Source organism: Silene latifolia, chromosome X (assembly GCF_048544455.1).
Source record: "Silene latifolia isolate original U9 population chromosome X, ASM4854445v1, whole genome shotgun sequence".
NCBI lineage: Eukaryota > Viridiplantae > Streptophyta > Magnoliopsida > Caryophyllales > Caryophyllaceae > Silene > Silene latifolia.
Window position 1 is genome coordinate 8,481,807 of NC_133537.1, and position 7,379 is coordinate 8,489,185.

Sequence of the window (7,379 nt, forward strand, 5' to 3'; positions counted from 1 at the left end):
ACGATTTGTCGCGGATCGGGGCGACTAGCCCTTCCCTCCTTAAAAAAAGAAAGGAAAATCCGTATGTTTAAAGCTGCGTCATGGAAACCGTGTCGGATTTCGTACAACGCGAAAACAAGGAAATGTGAGTGTGAGGAAACACAAAAATGTCCTGGATCATCCCGAAGAGGCGCGAGCTTCCTGGCGGGAGGTTTGAGGCGTCAGGAGAAAACACGAGTTGAAAGAGACAAGTCAATAGCGGGAATCCTGGGGAAGCCTCAAAGAGGCGCGAGCAGCCTGGCGATGGAATCCGGCTCTCCCCTTTTTCTGAAAAACGCGCTGATCATTTTGTATAAATAGGGACGTTTGCGCTTCATTGTTTCATCATCCGAAACACAAAATCATCTCTACAAAACCTCTTCTTCTTCCACAAAAATATTTCATGGATGCTTTTGAGAACGCATTGCGACAATGGTGCCGGGATTTGTCGCCTCCCGAAAAGTATCAACTCATTTGCATGGGAGTTGGTCAATTGTTGGTGCTTCGTCAAGTCAAGGTGCAACCTTCATTTCTTGAAGCATGTTCTCGGTTTTGGGATTCGAAACATCATGTTTTCGTTTTCCCGAAAGGTGAGATTTGTCCTCTTGCCGAAGAAGTTGGAGCCATTGGTGGGTGGCCGGGTTGTGTTTCGGTGCTTCCTCCGACTCGATTGTGCTACAAGGAGAAATTCCGTTCCATGTTGGGCTTGTCAACAAGCCAAATCAACTCCCTTCTTGCTCCTCATGGTGTGGATATGTTGGCTCTTATCAACATCTTTTCAAACCGATTAGATGCTAATGTCTCAGAGGTGGCTAAGAGAAGGGCTCTTGCCTTTTGTCTTGTCCATGTGTACCTCTTTGTTGATGTTTTGAAGAAGGAGGGGCCAAAATGTTATGGTAGCATGACCCTTGTTCATGTGGTTGAGCAAATGGAGCATGGTAGAGATCCATCATGGTTGGTGCTTGGCGAGATCATCCAAGCTTTGGATAAGGAAGGCTCTTGTGGAGAATCTCCCTCTTTCGGATCCCCAAGGATCCTCCAAGTGTTGCTATTGGAGAGGCTAAGGTATGTAGAGCCTCCGGTTAATTCTTCTTCTTATTCCTTCCGTCACCTTACCATGAGGAAGAAGTTGTACCCAGATAGCTTTGCTTCCACCGAGGCTTATTGGGCCGCGAGATTGGCGGAGGAGGGTGGTCCTCACGTCCGTTGGGTGGTGCCGTGGTGGCACTTGAGGTCCTTCACGGGGTTGCCCGCTTCGGGTGCTAGTCCTCATTCTTTGATGGTGGTGGGTTTGAAAGTTGCTTCCTTCATATATCCCGAAAGGCTCATGAGGCAAATGGGGCATCAACAAAAGGTGCCCGCTCAAGATACTCTTATCCAAGAGAATGTTTTCCGGAACTCCGAGCTTGTGGAGGTTTTCGAAAGGTGGTGGGCCACTCGGCCGCTTTGGGAGGTACCAAACCCCGTTGCCACGACATGGGTGACTCCCGCTTATGTCAAGTGGTCACGAGCTCCGTCCTTGGAAGAGAGGTCCAAGTTTCGTAAGGACGAGGTTGTCGACTTTAAGTATCGAGAGGTTGGCAAGGCCAACCGTGCCTTCTTCGAGGAGTATGTTGATGGAGTTAGCCCGGATGTGATGAGACCACGGAAGAGGAGGAGTTCGGGTCCCAAGAATATGGTGGGCCGTGCATTGGCTCTTTTTGGGTCGAACATGGGATCTTGTGCTAGACCGGAGGCCGTCGCCATCTTAGATCCGTTGAGGATCCGTTCCGAGGAGGAAGTCCATGCTAGGCGGGCCAACAAGAAGAACAAGGGGAAGATGTACCCCGAAGGAAAAGGCAAGGGTAGAATGAAAGAGTGAAGACCTCCATTACCCGTTTTATTATTATGTTGTATTATTGTTGTAAGTTTTTATTATGTTGTACTAGCTAGTTATTGTGTTTTTTGTGCTAGTGTTATTATGTGAGGTGTTTTAGTCGACACCTTAGCTTTGACAAGTTGTAGACTCGTCGAGCTTTATTTGTTGTTGAAATTGTAATCCCTCCCATTATTAATTAAATATGAGGATTGCTCGTGTCAGAAATCGTGAACGCTTGTTTCTTCCATCCATTTGGTAAAGGAAATTCGATTTGAATCGTCCTAAACATTTGCACTTGGGAAAATGGTATTTTGTGAGGAAGGGAGAAAGGCTTATTATTTTTTGTGTATTTTGTGGGAAAGGGGAATGCTTTTCCCTTCTTTTTTTTTTTCTTTGGGATGTTTTTGTATGTGGGGATGGTTGTTTTTTTTTGATTTTTTGATTGTGGGAATGGTTGTTTTTTGATTGTGGGAATGGTTGTATCCTTCTTGTGTAAGAAAGGACTGCCTACGTATTCACCCGGGGAGGTGAAATCAAACCATGCTCGTAGTTCAGGGGTTTTTGTTTTAGTGCAAATGGATGTTGCCTTTGACAGATCAAAGGACATTCGAAACGGGCAAGGTGCCGCAGCTTAGACTCGATAAAACATGCAATTTCAAATCAGAACGCGTTGAGGAACTTGACTTGAAAAGGGGTTGAGGTGGTTGCTAGTTGTAAAACTAGGCTTAGGTCGTTGGTTGCTATGGTTCAAGGGTAGTATTTCTTGAGTTGGTCCAGGTTGGTCGGGTTTGTAAAATCCTCCCCATCTAGGTCACTCAGTCTCACTGCTCCCCCCGAAAGTATTTTCTTGACCAGGTATGGCCCGACCCAGTTGGGTTTGAATTTCCCCCTCGGATCTACGGGTAACGGTGCTCGAACCGACTTGAGGACCAAGTCGCCCTCCTAGATATTCCTGGGTTTAACCTTCTTGTTGAATGCCCGTTGTATACGTCGTTGGTATAGCTGGACGTTGTGCAAGGCGTTGAGTCGCCGTTCGTCTAGAAGAGTGAGTTGCTCGTACCTTCGACGGGTCCATTCCGCCTCGGGGACTTGACTCTCCAGTAAGATGCGTAGAGAAGGGACCTCTAACTCTACCGGTTGAACCGCCTCCATGCCATATGCTAGGTAGAAGGGTGTGGCGCCCATCGGTGTTCAAATGGAAGTTCGGTATCCCAGAGTACGAATGGGAGTTTGCTCGGCCAATCGCGGTAGTTGTCTTGCATTTTCTTGATAATGGTGACAAGGGTTTTGTTAGCTGCCTCCACCGCTCCGTTATTTTGGGGACGGTAGGGGGAGGATCGATGTCGCTTGATTTTGTATTTGTCCAGCAAAGTTTGAGTTTCCGCCCGGAAGTGAGAGCCTTGGTCGCTGATGATTTCATGGGGTACCCCATATCGACAGATGATGTTGTTTTGAATGAACTTGACCACTTGTTTGGCGGTCAAGACTGCATATGATTGCGCTTCCACCCATTTGGTGACGTAGTCGATGGCGACGAGGACGAAGCAATGCCCCTTGGTGCCTACCGGGTTGACTTTCCCGATGATGTCGATGCCCCAAGTCGAGAAAGGCCAGGGTGATGTCATGGTGTACAAAAGGGATGGTGGTATGTGTTGTATGTTGGCGAAGATTTGGCAATTGTGGCAATGTTTGACGTAGTTACGGCAATCAGCTTCCATGGTGGTCCAGTAGTAACCTAGCCGTGTGATTTTCCGGGTTGGCATCATTGCGCTCATGTGAGGGCCACATTCTCCGTCGTGAACCTCTCCCATGACTTTTTTGGCTTTGTGATGGTCAATGCAAAGGAGGTGAATTCTTTGGGGTGTTCTTTTGTATAGTTGATTTTGGTTTATCACGAATTGTGATGCAAGCAAACGGACGGCTCTTTCCCTCTTTGATCAGAGTTGGGAGAGAATTCGTTTTTGGTTTTGTAGTTGAGGATGGCTTGGTACCAAGGTTCATCATGGCTTTCCTCATCGTCGATGATGGTACAAACGTGAGCTGGCTCGCTCCTTCTCTCGACATATAGGGGCATCGATGTCATGTCGTCAGGTATGTTGACGAGTGCGGCAAGTTTTGCCAGGGCATCAGCAAATTGGTTTTCCTCTCGTGGTAAGTGCAAGTAGTCAATTTGGTCGAAAAACTCGGCCTCTTGATTGATCTTTGCTCGGTAGGGAGCTAAGCTGTCGGATCAGATTTTCCATGATCCGGACACCTGATTGATGCTGAGCGATGAATCGCCGTGGACCCTTAGTCCCTTGATACCGAGTGTGATGGCTGCTTGTAGGCCGATGAGGCATGCTTCATATTCAGCGGCATTGTTGGTGACGGTAAAGTCTAGCTTGACCTAGATCGGAACGTGTTCTCCGTCCGGTGATATTAGAAGGATTCCTACGCCGAAGCCTCTCAAATTAGATGCACCATCGAAGTATAGGTCCCATGCGTCAGAATCGGCACAAAGGATGTCTTCGTCAGGAAGTGACCAAGTGTCGGTCGTTGGATCCTCGTTGACGGGATTTTCAGCTAGGAAATCGGCAACTGCTCTTCCCTTGATAACCTTGAGGGGTACAAACTTGAGATCAAACTCGGACAGCATGAGCGTCAAACTAAACAGCCTTCCGTTTAGTACGGGTTTTTCGAAGGTGTATTTGACCGGGTCCATCTTGGAGTAGATGTGGACCGTGTAGCTGAGCATGTAATGCCGCAGCTTCTTTGTTGACCATACTAGGGCAAGGCATGTCTTTTCCAGTTGGGTATACCTCGTCTCGTACTCAATAAACTTTTTGCTGATGTAGTAGATGGCTCGTTCTTTGGTGACGACTGTTTGTGCTAACATCGCTCCCATGGCTGTGTTGGTAACAGTCAGGTACAGGGATAAAGGAATCCCCGGTTGAGGTGGCATGAGGACAGGAGGCTTGGATAGGATGTCCTTTATCCTGTCGAAGGCCTTTTGACAGTCGTTATCCCAATCGGTGTGATCGGAGGCGCGAAGCTTCTTGAATATCGGTTCACAAATCATGGTGAGCTTGGCAATTAAGCGGCTGATGTATTGGACCTGACCGAGAAATCCCTGAATCTCCTTCTCATTCCTAGGCCGAGGCATTTGCTGAAGGGCTTTGATTTTGGTTAGATCAATCTCAATGCCTCTTTTGCTGACGACATGTCCTAAGAGTTTTCCGGAGGTGACCCCTAATGCACACTTCTGAGGATTTAGTCTCATGTTATATTTCCGCAGACGAGCGAAGAATTTCCGAAGGGCATTGATGTGGCCGTCCCGTTCCTTTGATTTGACAATCATGTCATCGACATACACCTCTACCTCTTTATGCGTCATATCATGTAGGAGAGTGGTAGCGGTTCTTTGATAGGTTGCTCCGGCGTTGATGAGGCCGAAGGGCATGACCGTGTAGCAATATGTACCCCACTGTGTAGTGAATGCTGTCTTGTGCATGTCTTCCTCAGCCATTTTAATCTGGTTGTACCCAGCATACCCGTCCATGAATGATAGGAGAGCATGCTCGGCGGTATTGTCCACCAGAATGTCAACATGTGGCAAAGGGAAGTCGTCCTTTGGACTCGCCCTGTTCAGATCCCTGAAGTCGACGCAAACCCGAATTCTTCCGTCTTTCTTTGGTACGGGCACAATGTTGGCTACCCAATCAGAGTATTCAGACACTTTGATGAAACCAGCCTTGAACTGTTTATCCACTTCTTCCTTGATTTTCAGGACCCATTCAGGACACATCCGGCGTAGCTTCTGCTTCAGAGGTTTAGCTCCGGGTTTAATGGGTATCCGGTGCTCTGCAATTTCCCTGTCAATCACGGGCATATCTCTGTAGGACCAGGCGAACACGTCCTTGTATTTGTGGAGGAGGTCAATGAACTGTTGTCTTTCTGAGGGGTCCAGGTTTGTCCCTATCCTAAGTTCTTGAGGTGTGTTGTCGGTTCCTACGTTAATAGGTTCGGTCTCCTCAATGATGGGGGTTCTGTTTTCCCGTTTGTCAAGTTCTTTGGCTAGGTGAGGTGGGTAGTCACTCAAGTCAAATTCCTCATAGTCATTCAGAATTGCATTGCAGTTAAATTAAGACGAGTCATAAGCAAACTTAGCGTTCATTAAGTTGACACGAGCGAAAAGCTCGGAGAGGGCAGACATCTCGTGGTCAGTCAGAGGCGACACAACAGAGGAGGCGGCCCCTGGAACAGGCTCCAGGTTGTCACCTGTCATGGGAGTGGGGGTGACCCTAGTAGACTCAGCCTCTGAATCAGCCACGACTTTGTGATAAAACGGTGGGAACGGGACCTTGTCTGGGACATTAGGAGTGTTAGGAGCTATGACAGATTCTGACTCTGACTAAGGCTCGGACTCAGATCCTTCTTCACTTCCCTCCTTGAAGATAGGGCCTTCTCCAGTTGTGATCTTGAGGATGCGGCCTTGGCGATCGGTCCACTTGATGGTCTTCCTCCAGCCTTGGGTAGCTTTCTCCAGGTCAGTGTCGGAGATCAAGGCGGTTGGGTCAAATTGATTGTCCTTCAGGGCGATGTTGATAATGTCCTCATAGTCGAGGTGCTTGATGTTATCTTCCCCATAGAGGAGTGTGACAGCTTGTCCATCTAGGCATGACGACGGCTTAGACTCAGTTGATGCAGCTTCGATGTTGTCAGGGATGAAGTAGCAGTCCTGGAAGACTTCCACTCCCGGGCACCTAGCCTTCGCCACAGAGTCATAGATCGGCTCTGGAAAGCCATGGTAGAGCTCAGACTCTCCCTCGGGGACAAAGTATCCGTTGAGGGTCGGATGATAGGGACGGAGGATAACTCCGTGCTTCTTGAGCTTTCGAACTAGGAGGTTCATCTCCTGGATATCTTCATCAGTAGGCTCATATCCCAGTCCGAAGGGAATGCTGGGGACCTTAGCCTGTTTCAAGGGAGGCAATGGGTCCTTCAGTGGATTGAGCGGCAAACCCTGGAAGTAACCCTGGCGCATCATGATACGGTTGACTGTGAGGTTGGCAAACGGGTCACAATCAAAGGGTGTTGATTCATCAGTTATGGCATTCACAGCTTGGAATCCCCACATTTCATTATCATCTTCCTCAATGGTTTGGGAGGCTATTCCAATTCTCATGACAGCTTTGATCGGGGAAGCAGGAATTGTGATTGTTTTCCCGTTGAAGGGGACCCTGATTTTCTGGTGGAGATTTGAGGTAATCGCCTTGACAGCGTGGATCCAGGGACGTCCCAAGAGCATATTGAAAGAGGCGTCAATGTCGACCATCTGAAAACTGGTTTGCCTTTCCAGTGGTTCGGTTGCGACAGTCAAAGTGATAAGCCCTGCGACCTTACAACGAGTGCCGTTGTAGGCGCGTACTCCTTGGTTTGTCGGGAGCAAATCATCTTCCTTAATACCCAGCTTGTGAGCAGTCTTGAGAGGAATGACATTCACTGTGGATCCGTCATCTACGAG